The following is a 13,221-nucleotide window of genomic DNA, read 5'->3' on the forward strand; positions in this document are numbered from 1 at the left end:
GGATTGGGTGATAAAAACAGCGAAACGGAATCTAGCGGAGCCAATGAAACATTAGGTGTATCCTGTCCGGGTGCATACGTTGGAACATTCAACGTTGGATCACCTGCATGAGGAACGCCGATAGGCAGAAAGAGCGTTCCACCCGGATTATGGAAGGCAGCGATACCGCGTTCCACCGATATATAGACCTAGAATGGAGAGCCGAATAGGAAGAAAGGATGAAATCCTGAATCTCAGAGTGGATGACAGAGAGGCAACCGGATCGTTGGACGAAGATGTAGAGGCCATAGCTAGCGGTTCCATAAAAAAAGCTATTGTTTGCTGGAATTGCCAGAAGAAGGGTCACCTGTACAAGCAGTGTGACATAGAGTAGAAGGCACTTTTTTGATACACATGTGGACTAGCCAACACGGTCACACCAAAATGTCCCAAATGTAGCCAGGGAAACGCCTTCCGGAACTCTGGGGTGGTGGGAAAGTCGCGTTCCGGGAGAGACCCCGTGGAGAATGCGAAGTGGTAGTAAGGAAAATTGCAGCAAGTGATAAGGACCCGCTGCCAGCAGAAGCTGGACCTGACAGGGTATATCTATCGCTCCAGGAACGCCTCCGCCGATACAAGGAAGTTAGAGATCGCATATTTAATGAAAATCAGCTGTCAGGAATGACTCAGGTGACAAGGAAGGTCAAAAAAGCACGATAACGGTTTAGAAAACGACGACAAAAACGACGGGAAGTCCAGCAATCCTTAGCAGCCAAAGAAAAAGAAGCAAAAACAGATCCGCGTCCATATGCAATGGTAGAATTGGCACGAACAGAGCTAAAAGGGTTGTTGGACTCTGGGCGTAAGTTTGTTGGGCAAAGGCTGCAAGGAGCTGTTAGAGAAAATGCAAATCTGATAGCAACCGTACTGTTGGTGTTTGCATGTTCAAATATACAGAAGTCACATGGATAATTGTGCAATTCATGTTTGCATGAATGTATGTGTACGAGAGGTAGACGCACATTCCGATGTCTTGGTTTCCTAGGCAACCGCTTAAGGAAACGGGACTATCGTGCTTCTTTTTCCTATCTTCTCGTTGTTCTTTTTCTCTCTTGATATTCTCGTTCACTTCGATTCTGGCGTTGAGAGCGTGCGGTTCACACAATCTAAGCTTGCGTTATTATTTGTTCATTGGGAGGTTGTCTGTTTAATACTTAATTGTATTACATCTATTCATTAACAAAACCATAGGTTATGGGCCCAGACACAATTGCAGTGAATAAATAACAGTGCTTTAATTGTTACAATTTGAAAGTGCATAAAAGTGAAGTAATTATATGTGTGTGTGTATATGTACATGCGTGCGGGAGTGGTCCACGAAGAACAAAAAGGAATTCCTGAACAATAAAGAGGATTAAATTAGCTTTGTGTATAACGCTGCGACAAATTCGTGGCAAAACATTTTTCTATTTCCAGGAAGAAGCGCATACATATCACCAATTCGCCGTGATCTTTCTAGAACACACTTACGAATTCGCCGAGAAATCTTTCCTGAACGCACACATACAAACGCTTCGACAAATTTGCCGCAAATCTCCACGTTGCGACGGGACAGTGTTGCCAGACAGTGCTGCTGCTGAAAGACATTGTTGCTGGACAGTGTTGAGCGACGTTAATGCTGTTGAAAGTTGCTGGCCGCTGTTGCTAAACATTGCTGTGAAGGGTTGCTGTTGGTGTTGCTGAGGAGGTAGTTGTTGGGGTGCTGTTTTTTGATAGAGAACCATACAATGGATAAAGGGAAAAGAAATATCAAACCGTTTGACGGTGAAAAATATTCAATATGGAAGTTCAGAGTGAGAGCGCTGTTAGAAGAGCACGATCTTTTGAGGGTCATAGATGAAACTCATGCAGAAGTGACTGATGAGATAAAAAAGGCAGAACGAAATGCAAAAAGTTTAATAATTGAATATTTAAGTGATGCTTTTTTATCTTACGCTAACAGTGAAAGCACTGCTAAGCAGATTTTTGCAACTTTAGATGCAATTTATGAGAGAAGAAGCTTGGCATCGCAACTATATCTGCGAAAGAAACTTTTAATCATTTTAATTTCTTCGATGATCTCATTACTGAACTTATCGCGTCAGGAGCAAAGTTAGATGATATGGATAAAATTTCCCATTTACTCCTAACTCTTCCACCCAGTTATGATGGAGTTATAACCGCAATAGAGACTCTATCTGAAAGTAACTTAACATTAGCTTTTCTAAAAACACGACTTCTTGACCAAGAGATTAAGCTTAGGAATATAAGCAAGCAGTAAGTAAAAAGGAGTTAAAAGATATAAAATTTAAAAATAATCCAATGCAGAAGTTCAAGAAGATTCAGTTTAAGCCAAGTTTCAAACCGAAACCAAAATGTTTTCATTGCGGTAAGCCAGGTCATTTAAAGAAAAATTGTTTCCTTTTGAAAAGGCAGCCGAATCAGAACTTTAGTGAAAATAAAAGAAAAGATGGGCAGGCTCAGATGGCAACAGCAGCAACAGCCCAAGCAGAGTGTAGTTTTGCCTTCATGTTGAGAAATGCAACTTCCAATTCAAAGTCAAGCGAGGCTGAGTTTATCCTAGACTCAGGAGCATCGGACCACCCTATAAATGACACAGCATTGTTCTCCGAATATGAGTGTTTGCAATCAAATGTGGCCATCGAGATTGCCAAACGAGGAGAGTTTATATACGCTACGGCCAAAGGAGTGGTCAATCTTAACAGCTGCGGAAACAAAATCACCTTGCAAAACGTTTTGAATTGTAAGGATATTCCACACAACCTACTATCGGTAAAGAAGATGCAGGATGCAGGCATGACCATCGAATTTAACCCTAAATCCTAGTACTCAGATCGGCTAAGAGTTTCACTAGTCGAAAAATCTTATTCTTTGTAGTGTGACCGAAGTTTTCAAAGTTCATCCGCAATGCATGTAGCATGGTCTTACTGTCAAGCAGTTGGGTTTTAAATTTAAAAAGGAGGAGTCTGCTGGTACACAAAGAAATTAAAATAAAAGTAAATGGAATGTTCAACGAATGTTTTTATTTATGTAAATTAGTAGTGTAAAGCTTCCTTTTCGTCCCACGGATGCTTCGCCATCTTTCCCGCTCCACCGCAGTCCAGCTCCGAGTCTCATTGGGCATATTGGACCTTGAGGAAGTGGGAGCCGGATTGGGAACGGGGTTGATCCGCTGATGCTGCAGGAAGTCGCCCAGCATCCTGGCAGTGGCTGGCTATGGCTTCTCCAACTGTTCCTTAGCGGGCGCCCTATTTTCCTCTTCCCTATAGAAGTCCTAATGGAGTGGTCGTCGGAGATCGTATTACTGGTGGTTCTGCTAAAAAGATACTTCTATTAGTACAACGCGACCAAATTCTTTTGGCCAGATCTTACTTTCTTTGCGAGGACGCGCCCGGCAGGATGTCCATGTAGAGATCGAAGTCCCACTCTGCATGTTCCTTCCCACTGGGATTCTCTAGTGGATCTCCTCCAGCACTTCAACTATTCTGCGAATTTGCCCCTTTTGTGGAATTGCTTCCTGTCGGTGAAATCCCGCAATAAAGGGCATAAGCTTGGATTTGGCGTCCTATTTCATCTGCTCTGACCTTCTGGATTCGATTTTGGGGTTTTCCTTCCATTTTTAATTTTAGTTTCCACATCGCCTTTGCACGAACACCGCCAAAGATTAAATTTCCTATTCTTTGGGCCACGGCTAACGGCGTTCACCGAAAATCTGGTATTTTTTCTGGTATTTCCTTAGCTCATCTGAGTACCGCGCTGAAAAACAGACCCGACGAAAAGCGTTAGCCGCGTATTTGCCTCTCGCTCACTCCTATGGTTAGCTCGCGGTTTTCGTCGATCTGAGTACTAGGCTTAAAGGTGTAAAAGTATCTAAAAATGGTAAATTGGCCTTTAATGGAATATGTGAGTACAATGTACCTATTATAAAATTTCAATTGAACAGTAAAATATTTACGACTAAAATTTCTAATAGTGCTGAGTATCGATTATGGCATGAAAGATTAGGCCACATAAGTGTAGGAAAATTTTTAGAAATAAAACGAAATAGTCTTTTTGAAGATACTAATATATTAAAAAATATTGATTTAAACCATGAATTATGCGAGGCTTGCATAAATGGCAAGCAAGCTAGATTAAAGTTTCAAAAATTTAAAAATAAAGAAAATATTACACGACCATTGTTTTTTGTCCGTTCCGATGTCTGTGGTCCAATAACACCCTCTACCATTGATAATAAGAACTACTATGTAGTCTTTATTGATCAGTATACACATTACTGTGTGACCTATTTAATAACTTATAAGTCGGATGTGTTTTTTGTTTTCAAAGGAAACGGGACTATCGTGCTTCTTTTTCCTATCTTCTCGTTGTTCTTTTTCTCTCTTGATATTCTCGTTCACTTCGATTCTGGCGTTGAGAGCGTGCGGTTCACACAATCTAAGCTTGCGTTATTATTTGTTCATTGGGAGGTTGTCTGTTTAATACTGAATTGTATTACATCTATTCATTAACAAAACCATAGGTTATGGGCCCAGACACAATTGCAGTGAATAAATAACAGTGCTTTAATTGTTACAATTTGAAAGTGCATAAAAGTGAAGTAATTATATGTGTGTGTGTATATGTACATGCGTGCGGAGTGGTCCACGAAGAACAAAAAGGAATTCCTGAACAATAAAGAGGATTAAATTAGCTTTGTGTATAACGCTGCGACAAATTCGTGGCAAAACATTTTTCTATTTCCAGGAAGAAGCGCATACATATCACCAATTCGCCGTGATCTTTCTAGAACACACTTACGAATTCGCCGAGAAATCTTTCCTGAACGCACACATACAAACGCTTCGACAAATTTGCCGCAAATCTCCACGTTGCGACGGGACAGTGTTGCCAGACAGTGCTGCTGCTGAAAGACATTGTTGCTGGACAGTGTTGAGCGACGTTAATGCTGTTGAAAGTTGCTGGCCGCTGTTGCTAAACATTGCTGTGAAGGGTTGCTGTTGGTGTTGCTGAGGAGGTAGTTGTTGGGGTGCTGTTTTTTGATAGAGAACCATACAATGGATAAAGGGAAAAGAAATATCAAACCGTTTGACGGTGAAAAATATTCAATATGGAAGTTCAGAGTGAGAGCGCTGTTAGAAGAGCACGATCTTTTGAGGGTCATAGATGAAACTCATGCAGAAGTGACTGATGAGATAAAAAAGGCAGAACGAAATGCAAAAAGTTGAATAATTGAATATTTAAGTGATGCTTTCTTATCTTACGCTAACAGTGAAAGCACTGCTAAGCAGATTTTTGCAACTTTAGATGCAATTTATGAGAGAAGAAGCTTGGCATCGCAACTATATCTGCGAAAGAAACTTTTAGCCATGAAATTAAAAGGTGATACTTCTCTCCTTAATCATTTTAATTTCTTCGATGATCTCATTACTGAACTTATCGCGTCAGGAGCAAAGTTAGATGATATGGATAAAATTTCCCATTTACTCCTAACTCTTCCACCCAGTTATGATGGAGTTATAACCGCAATAGAGACTCTATCTGAAAGTAACTTAACATTAGCTTTTCTAAAAACACGACTTCTTGACCAAGAGATTAAGCTTAGGAATATAAGCAAGCAGTAAGTAAAAAGGAGTTAAAAGATATAAAATTTAAAAATAATCCAATGCAGAAGTTCAAGAAGATTCAGTTTAAGCCAAGTTTCAAACCGAAACCAAAATGTTTTCATTGCGGTAAGCCAGGTCATTTAAAGAAAAATTGTTTCCTTTTGAAAAGGCAGCCGAATCAGAACTTTAGTGAAAATAAAAGAAAAGATGGGCAGGCTCAGATGGCAACAGCAGCAAATTGCCCCTTTTGTGGAATTGCTTCCTGTCGGTGAAATCCCGCAATAAAGGGCATAAGCTTGGATTTGGCGTCCTATTTCATCTGCTCTGACCTTCTGGATTCGATTTTGGGGTTTTCCTTCCATTTTTAATTTTAGTTTCCACATCGCCTTTGCACGAACACCGCCAAAGATTAAATTTCCTATTCTTTGGGCCACGGCTAACGGCGTTCACCGAAAATCTGGTATTTTTTCTGGTATTTCCTTAGCTCATCTGAGTACCGCGCTGAAAAACAGACCCGACGAAAAGCGTTAGCCGCGTATTTGCCTCTCGCTCACTCCTATGGTTAGCTCGCGGTTTTCGTCGATCTGAGTACTAGGCTTAAAGGTGTAAAAGTATCTAAAAATGGTAAATTGGCCTTTAATGGAATATGTGAGTACAATGTACCTATTATAAAATTTCAATTGAACAGTAAAATATTTACGACTAAAATTTCTAATAGTGCTGAGTATCGATTATGGCATGAAAGATTAGGCCACATAAGTGTAGGAAAATTTTTAGAAATAAAACGAAATAGTCTTTTTGAAGATACTAATATATTAAAAAATATTGATTTAAACCATGAATTATGCGAGGCTTGCATAAATGGCAAGCAAGCTAGATTAAAGTTTCAAAAATTTAAAAATAAAGAAAATATTACACGACCATTGTTTTTTGTCCGTTCCGATGTCTGTGGTCCAATAACACCCTCTACCATTGATAATAAGAACTACTATGTAGTCTTTATTGATCAGTATACACATTACTGTGTGACCTATTTAATAACTTATAAGTCGGATGTGTTTTTTGTTTTCAAAGAGGGAATATCTTTCTAACGAAATGCGTGATTTCTGTGTCGAAAAAGGCATCAGCTATCATTTAACGGTTCCTCATACTCCACAATTGAATGGTGTATCAGAGCGGATGATTCGAACAATCACCGAAAAGGCTCTATCTATGATCAGTTGTGCTAAGCTCAATAAGCATTTTTGGGGTGAGGCTGTTTTAACAGCAACCTATTTAATTAACAGATCCCCAAGTAGAGCATTGCAAAAGATTAATAAAACACCATTTGAGATGTGGCATAACAAAAAGCCAACGTTGAAATATCTTAAAATATTTGGTATTTGGTATTTTGGGAAGATTCTGAGGTTCAAAGTAATACTGTTGAACAGAATAATGAATCTTTAAGTAAAGGAAATGAAGAGTTGGTTTTTCCTTTGATAGAAAATAATGAATCTGTTGATTCTGAGTCAAGTGAACAACTCAATGAAAATTCCACATGTCTAGAGAATGCCGATCCAGTTGTTAAAGCTGGTGATAAATTAAAAGAAAATAAAAGTGAAGAAGAAATCAGACGCAGTGAAAGAATTAAAAGTAGACCCAAATTATCATATCGATTTTTAGAAAGATGTCTCATGAATACTCAAATATGCTTAAATGATATTCCTAATACCTTTGATGAAATTAAGTTTCGTGAGGACAGAACTTTCTGGGAGAAAGCTATACAAGATGAACTTAATTCTCATTTTCAAAATAATACTTGGTCCCTAGTGCATAAGCCAGAAAATAAAAACATAGTTGATTGCAGATGGGTATTTAGTATAAAACAAGATGAATTTGGGAACTTAGTAAAGTACAAAGCAAGACTTGTAGCGCGGGGCTTCACTCAAGAATATATGACTGATTACGATGAGACATTTGCACCAGTTGCACGAATTTCCAGTTTTAGATTTTTGTTGGCACTTTCAAATCAATACGATTTAATGGTTCATCATATGGACGTAAAAACTGATTTTTTAAACGGAACTCTAAAGGATGAAATCTACATGAGCGTTCCAAAAGGCCTGAATCACTCTTATGAAAATAAAGTATGTAAACTTAATAAAGCTATATATGGTCTTAATCAAGCTGCTAGATGTTGGTTCGAAGTTTTTGAAAGTGTGTTGAAGGATGTTGGATTTAAAAACTTAGGAGTTGATCGGTGTATTTATATTTTGAATAAGGGAGATATTTCGAGAAATATATATGTCTTGTTATATGTGGACGATGTAGTAATTGCTACAAACAAATCTGATACAATGTCCAATTTTAAATCTTACCTTCATGACAAGTTTCAAATGACCGATTTACGTGAAATTAGATACTTTATTGGCATAAAAATTGATAGAACTAATGGAGAGATTTGTCTTAGTCAGTCAGCATATATTAAAAATGTATTGAGAAAATTTAATATGGAAGAGTGTAATTCAGTTAGTACTCCCCTCCCAAGTAAGTTAGACTATACAGCTCTGCAATCAGAAGAATTATGTGATGCACCGTGTAGAAATTTAATTGGTTGTGTGATGTACATAATGTTATGTGCACGGCCCGACTTAAGTACTTCAATAAGTATTCTAAGCAGATATACAAACAACAACAATAAGGAACTATGGCAATGCCTTAAGAGAGTTTTTAGATATCTAAAGGGAACTGTTAATATCAAGCTTAGATTCAAGAAGGTAGCTAATTTTAATAATATTCTTACAGGCTATGTAGATTCCGATTGGGCTGGAAATGAAACTGACAGAAGAAGTACCACGGGGTACCTTTTTAAAATGTTTGAAAATTGTTTGGTTTCATGGAGTACCATGAAGCAAAAGTCGGTTGCTGCTTCATCTATTGAAGCAGAATACATGGCCTTGTTTGAAGGTGTAAGAGAAGCTCTTTGGTTAAAATCGCTAGTAACTGAGATTAATCTAGAATTAAGTGGTCCTATTGATATTTTTGAAGACAACCAAGGTTGTATAAGTATTGCAAATAATCCTACTTGCCATAAGAGAACAAAGCACATAGATATTAAATATCACTTTACAAGAGAGCAAATTGAAAAGAAACTAATTTATGTAAAGTATATTCCCACAGATCTGCAACTAGCCGACATATTAACGAAGCCATTACCATCTGCCCGGTTTATTTCCCTGAGAAGCCAGCTGGGTCTTTTTGAATAATCCAACTACGAACATGGTGAACTGTTGCTGAAAATCCATCGAAGCAAAACATGAAATGAATTCCATGAAGTCATTTATGATTTTTTTTACTTACTAAGACTTAAGTAATTGAATTGAATTTGTATTCTTGTTTAATTTTTTTTTAAATGGATCTCATGAAGTACTTGTAATTAATTTCAATTTTCATATTTACTGTTTATTGCTGTTTAATTTCATTTGTCAAAGCTTTAATCATGTTAATTTTTGTATGGATCTAGTTGGGTTTTACTGGGTTTCCCCAACTCTTGCAGCAAATGCTGGATCTAATGTATCCCCAGAATTGAAAAAGATAAGAAACTCACGTCAGGAATTGAAGTGATAATCAATGTAACTTTTGAGGCGGCGTGTTGGAGTTTGCATGTTCAAATATACAAAAGTCACATGGATAATTGTGCAATTCATGTTTGCATGAATGTATGTGTACGAGAGGTAGACGCACATTCCGATGTCTTGGTTTCCTAGGCAACCGCTTAAGGAAACGGGACTATCGTGCTTCTTTTTCCTATCTTCTCGTTGTTCTTTTTCTCTCTTGATATTCTCGTTCACTTCGATTCTGGCGTTGAGAGCGTGCGGTTCACACAATCTAAGCTTGCATTATTATTTGTTCATTGGGAGGTTGTCTGTTTAATACTTAATTGTATTACATCTATTCATTAACAAAACCATACGTACCATGCAAAGGTGCGGATCGCAAACGGCGCAGCGCAAAGCATATTAGGCAAAATATCGATTCCAGTCCATTACAAAGGCACCAGTGACCCTTCTTCTATGTCCTTCTCTCGAGCAGGAGCTCTGTCTAGGAATAGATTTTTGGCGTGAATTTCGAATAGCACCTCATATATTCGACATAGAGGTAATAACGCCGGAAGAAAATGAAAAACGAAAGAAAATAGAGCCAGAACCACACGAGTTGGATACGGACCAGGAAGCACAAGTCCAGGAGATTTGGAGATCCTTTCTATCCTATGAAGAGCACGGCCTTGGATGGACGAGCGTAAAGAAGCACACATCCGGTAAAAGACCGTCATTATCCGGTGTCTCCTGCAGTGCGAAAGCTGATTTATGAGGAAATAGATTAAATGTTACGACTTTGGGTAATAGAAGATAGCGACAGCGCCTGGAATAATTGCATTACCCTAGTAAGGAAGCCAGGGAAAAAGGGTCTTTGCTTGGATGCTAAAAAGCTGAATGAGAGAACTATCAAAGATGCGTATCCTCAGCAAAACATTGAGGGTATACTGAGCCGGATAAATACTACCAAGCACATATCCACCGTAGACCTGAAACATGCCTTCTGGCAGATTGAAACGGAGGAGAGCGATCGAAAATACGCGGCCTTTACTGTCACAGGACGTCCTATGTACCAGTTTGTGGTGATGCCGTTCGGATTGACGAACGCAGCCTAACGTCTATGCCGATTAATGGACAAGAGGCTCAGGGAAAAGGTGTTCCTCTACTTGGACGACTTGTTGGTGGTGTCTCCGACATTTGACAAGGTGCTTGATGCCTTCGGAAAGCGGGTCTGACAGTCGGGTTAAAAAAGTCTCATTTTTGTTTTAAGGAGCTTCGGTATCTGGGATTCATCTTAGGCAAGGTAGTTTTAAGGACCGATCCAGACAAGGTCGATGCAAAGCGACAAAAGACGCCAAGGAAGCGATGGAGGCATTGAAAACTGCGCTAATAACAGTCCCAGTGCCTCAGACTTTGGAGTAGGGGCTGTACTGATTTAAATGGAGGAGGATGGCGTTCTTCTCTCAAAAGCTGAATCCTTAAAGCTGCAGGCGTTTCATTTCCTTATTGAGCACCGCAAAGGCTCAGAAAATGTCGTGGCGGATATGCTTTCTCGGGTTGTAGAGGAAGTGAATGTTGAGGAAAATGACGAAATCCTGGGCTTTGAGTCGACAGTGTTTGAGTCACCTGAATACAAGGAATTTCGGGAGGATGTCGAGACCAAAAAGGATATGTTACCGGACGTGAAGGTAGTCGACGGATTTATATTCAAACGGACGCAGATACGCAACGATGGGTCGGATGCAGAGGAGAACAGCTGGATGCTGTGGAGCAGCTCTGAGCGGCTCTGAGCACAACGCTGATCGAGCAAGATCATTCGCCACCCACTCGGTCACATGGAGGGGGGAAACTCTGTTTCACTTGAGACGAAGTTTTTACTGGCCGGGAATGGTTGCGGAAGTCAGGAGGTTTTTCCGAAGTTGTCAGGTGTGCATGGAAACAAAGGTCACAAACAGACCACCTATTCCCGGACTAGGAGAGGAAACAGTAACATATCGGCCGTTTGAAAAGCTATTTATAGATTTCTTTGGAAAGTATCCTCGTTCAAAAAGTGGTCATTCATACATATTCATTGTTGTAGGCCAATTTTTGAAGTTCGTCTTCCTTAAAGACATGCGGGAGGCCACAACAGCTGCAATGGTTAAGTTTTTGACTGGGGAAAATCTTCCATACATTTGGCGTACCGGAGACTCTTCACTCAGACAATGGGAAGCAATTCGTGGCAAAGAAATGTGCAGAGATGATGCGGAGTTTCGGGACACACGTAGACGGCAATTTATTTTCCCCAGTCTAATGGGGCCGATCGGGTGAACCAGTCCGTGCTGAATGCGATCAGAGCGTATTTGGGACCTATATCTGCCAGAGATAGAAACAGCATTTAGAAATTAAATTCATCAAGCCACAGGTATCACGCCGTATTTTCCGCTATTTGGGCAGCATATGTTCCCGAAAGGATCGGATTATCGATTGGCGAAGAAACTGCATTTTCTGGTGGACAGTGAAATCAGCAATATGGCGCAGGGAGATAGATTTGCCTTGCTTCCGGAGTCAATCCGAAAGAACATGCATGGAGCACATGAAACTAGTGCACGGTATTACAACTGAAACAAGCGGCAAGTAACATTGAAGCCAGGGCAAGAAGTTTTCAGGAGGAACTTCGCTCAAAGTGACTTCGGGAAGAATTTCAATGCTAAATTGGCATAAAAATTCATCAAATGTAGAATACGTAAACCGTTGGGCAACCATATGTATGAGATCGAGGATCTGACCGGAAAGTCGTGTGGAACATTTCATGTCAAGGACTTACAGCAAAAGGGAGAGGAGTCATAGATAGCCTAGAGGGGACAAGTAAAGAGGCAACCGAAATCCTGGAGCAACTAGCAACCAACGAAGAGACAAGAAGCATTAAGCTGTTACTAAATACAGATATTACACCTCTCACCCGTAACACAGGGATCGTCCCAGGGCATAACATCTGTTCAGAATCAAATGCGCGTCCAATTTGGCCAAAATCGTGGTCTGTGTTAGTGGGCGTTTTCCCTCGTTGGGCGCTTAAGGAGATACTTCGCTGTCCTGAGTGGTTCCGAATCCGTGGGTATAAAATAGTCCCAATTTGAGGCCAGTTTTCCACTGCCAATTCTCTTGTTTTGTGTGGTTGTGTGGCCGGCCTATCGATAGCGATATCGAATTTGGGCACAGGGTGGTCAAACGCTAATAGATAGCGACTCCTAGCAGAACTCAGGGTTGCAGTGTCTTGGCCAGTGTACGCTGGGTCTTGCAACGAGCTTAATTATTGGTATATCACTGGGCATTAAGCATTGTGAAATCAGACCGGGCCCTTAGGTATTGCGAAAAGGCAGGTTGTCATCCGGAATAACTAAGCCTTTTGTAGAGGGTAGACTTTACATCTTTTAGTCAAATCTTTGTTAAACGACAGACGTTTTTTTGACATCTGTTGTGGCTGGCCTATCGATAACAATATCGAATCTGGGCGCAGGGGGGTCACACACTTATCGATAGCGACTCCTGGCAGAACACAGGGTTGCTTAAATACCAAAAAATATTTTCTGACTTGGCATGATCGCCCGAATGTTATCCGTCCGTTGACCGGGAAAATTTGAACAACGGGGACCCGGGACGTTTTTTTTTTTGAGGATCCGCTGGGAAGCCGGTGCTGGAAATATCCTAGACCTGACTGGAACCAGTGAGACCCATATAAGTAGCAGCCAGGTCAACCAAGTTGGCCTGGCGATTTTTTTTTGAGGACGGGAATGATAGCTCCAAAAGTACTGTACGGTCCGTTTAAAGGATTATAATTACTGGCCCAATGTCTGGCGTGATTGTTCCCCCGGGCCAACAGCATATATTTGTTGGTTAATTGTCGTCGTGGAAGACCGACACGCCTTCCAAGAGGCGGCAACGGGAGCCTTTAGGCTTCAGCCAATTTTTTTTATTAGTTTTAGTATATTTAAATTATTTTATTTTGTCTTGTTCGTCTTCTT

General features: G+C 40.2%; 2 long non-coding RNA genes across 2 annotated transcripts; one reads left to right on the top strand and one right to left on the bottom strand.

The window, feature by feature from the left end:
* Nucleotides 1-951: 951 nt before the first annotated feature.
* LOC139354773 (uncharacterized) lies at nucleotides 952-9,041 on the top strand. Its single transcript, XR_011605627.1, has 3 exons — nucleotides 952-1,726; nucleotides 3,779-6,293; nucleotides 8,805-9,041. It is a non-coding gene; the product is annotated as an uncharacterized lncRNA (long non-coding RNA).
* A 380-nt stretch (nucleotides 9,042-9,421) lies between these two features.
* On the bottom strand, nucleotides 9,422-12,722 carry LOC139354774 (uncharacterized). The gene is made up of 3 exons (XR_011605628.1): nucleotides 12,162-12,722; nucleotides 9,602-9,984; nucleotides 9,422-9,549 (listed from the first exon to the last, which is right to left on the bottom strand). It is a non-coding gene; the product is annotated as an uncharacterized lncRNA (long non-coding RNA).
* Nucleotides 12,723-13,221: the final 499 nt, after the last annotated feature.

The sequence above is a fragment of the Drosophila suzukii genome, unplaced genomic scaffold (genome assembly GCF_043229965.1).
Source record: "Drosophila suzukii unplaced genomic scaffold, CBGP_Dsuzu_IsoJpt1.0 scf_22, whole genome shotgun sequence".
Classification (NCBI taxonomy): Eukaryota; Metazoa; Arthropoda; class Insecta; order Diptera; family Drosophilidae; genus Drosophila; species Drosophila suzukii.